Source organism: Apis dorsata, unplaced genomic scaffold, assembly GCF_000469605.1.
Source record: "Apis dorsata unplaced genomic scaffold, Apis dorsata 1.3 scaffold_220, whole genome shotgun sequence".
Taxonomy (NCBI): domain Eukaryota; kingdom Metazoa; phylum Arthropoda; class Insecta; order Hymenoptera; family Apidae; genus Apis; species Apis dorsata.
The window spans coordinates 735,493-737,784 of record NW_006263502.1 but is presented as its reverse complement, the minus strand read 5'-3'; the positions used below and the strand labels follow the sequence as shown (position 1 = coordinate 737,784).

At 42.9% G+C, this 2,292-nt stretch overlaps 1 protein-coding gene across 4 annotated transcripts in view; it reads right to left on the bottom strand.

The window, feature by feature from the left end:
- Positions 1–2,292, bottom strand: part of LOC102676282 (protein slit) — a 483,130-nt gene that overhangs the window by 255,117 nt on the left and 225,721 nt on the right. The gene's annotated exons all lie outside the window — the stretch shown is intronic.

Genomic DNA, 2,292 nt, shown 5'->3' with positions numbered 1-2,292 from the left:
TTTTCTTTTCTTTTCTTTTCTTTTCTTTTCTTTTCTTCGACGTTTGGTTTGAACGAACTTACGAACCATTCTGGAAAAATTTCTCTTCGCCTCGGGGATCGCCAGCAACGATTGGTCACTACGAAAGGCACACCCGGGCGTTATATTCGTGTTTCATACACGAGTCTCTACTTCTCTCGTGTCTTTTTTTTTTCTTTTTTCTTTTTTCTCTCTTTGCTTTGGTTTATACGAACTCGTGAACCATCCTACAAAAAAAAAAAAAAAATTGCAATTCGTTTCAGGGATTGACAGCGACAGTTGGCCAGCTTGAGAGATACGCAACAGAGTTATATCCGTGTTCGACCTATACGAACCTATTTCTCTCGTACCCTTCCTTTCCTTTTCTTTCTTTCTCTTTTTTTTGTTTGGTTTACATGAACTCGTGAACCATCCTGGAAAAATTGTTCTTTGCACGAAGCTGGGACCTCGCTTATAAATATGAAAAGCTGTTGGAATCGAGTTACCCCGTGCGATATCGGGGTAGTGCGATCGGCCCTTTGTGCCGCCCTTCGACCAACTGCCCACCCTTGTTGAAATTGTTTCTTTGATCGCGAATTTGCCGGAATTTTTACACGGTCCGGGAAATGTAAATGTTAGCGTTGCTCGTGTATAGGTGAGGGAATGATCCGTTTTATTATTATTTTCTTTTTTTCTGGAAAGGGTTGGCCGACGTTGGGGATGGAAATAGGAGGATTCGGACACGTATGAATAATTTACGCTCCTCGAGTGTAATAATCATTTCTTTGAAATTCCAAATAAAATTTTTCATTTCTTTTTCTTCGACTCAAAAATAAAATATATCGTTAAACTTCAGTTTGAAATTTAAACTAGAAACTTAAAAAAATTTATAAATATTATAAATTGAACCAAAGTCTACCAAGAATCATTCCACAGGAAACCTGCAGAGCCACTATTCTTGACAATTTTAAAACTCGGGAGAATTCGACAAACTATGATATGCATAGAGGCATCCCTGAATACCGTACGTCTACCGATTCCATCCACCGTATATACGGATAAAAGGACGATTGTCCAGGACGAGTATCGGCGGAGAAATCCCAACTGGAACGGCGAATTTTACTTTTATCGGGCGGCGCATCCGTGGAAGGAAGCGGGCTTTTATCTGGCTTCGCGTATTCCCGCCGGAGCTGAAAACGAAAATTTTGTGAACCGCGTCGCGGAGAAGGAAAGAACCACGAGAGACAAGAGGCGCACGAGGATGGAGGAGGAATGAGAAAGAGGGAATACACGGTATACGCGGGTTAGATCCTGGCCACGGCTGGAGCCACAGCTGGAGAAACCAGTTGCAACGGATTCCGTGGCATTAACCGATAACAACTTTGTTTGTGCCCTTTCCTCTTTTCGCCGCAGACAGGCAATTCAGCTTCCTATCTGCCGCGCATGGTGGACTTCATTCATACAACCCTCCACGGTGTCACCGCGTCTTCCAGTCTCCCAAGTTTCTTTGTCCGTGCTGCCTTTTCCCTTTTGTTTCGTATGGAAAATATTTTCACATGAACTCGAGATTTGTTCTCTTTGTTTTCTCTTCGGGAATGGAACTTGAAATTTCGCCGCTTCTTGGCGAAATAAAACGATGAGTGAAACTTTAAAAAAAGAATGAAGAAAGAAAGATCCTATATATTCTTCCTTGTACTCTATTCTATTTCCTATTACATCTTACATATACTTTCTTCAATTCTTAAATTACTCACATTATCTCCTCAGAGCGCAAACAATCGCTTTCCAAAAGAGCTACTTTCCAAACTCCTGATACACTCATCCCTCCAAAAGCCACACAAACCTAATAAAAAAGAGAGAGAAAAAAACTGCCAAAGACTAGCCCCCTCTCTTCGAAACTCAGTCGATCATCCTGAGGTGCTCGAGACAGCCACCGTAGTTTCCGGTCTCGATCGAGTACAAGTTGCACCGCTTAAAAAAAAAAAGAAATTCGTCAGAAATTCCTCCTCTACGACCAACCTCCCCCTCTCCATCTCCTCATTTCCAGATGATCGCACAGCCTTCCAGAAAGTTGGAACACGTTCACCGTGTTAACCGTGGCCCAGGTCTACACCTGGGGTAATTAATCGGAGAAACTCGGATCGTAAACAACGCGGCATCCATTAAGATCCCATTCATTAGAGCGGAAGTGTGCGCGGAGAGCTTATCTCGAAGCTATCTCTGGCAAAACTGCATCCACCCGGGGTTGGATGAAGCCTCGAAAGGGGAGGGCAGACTTTCAATAATTCTTTGGAA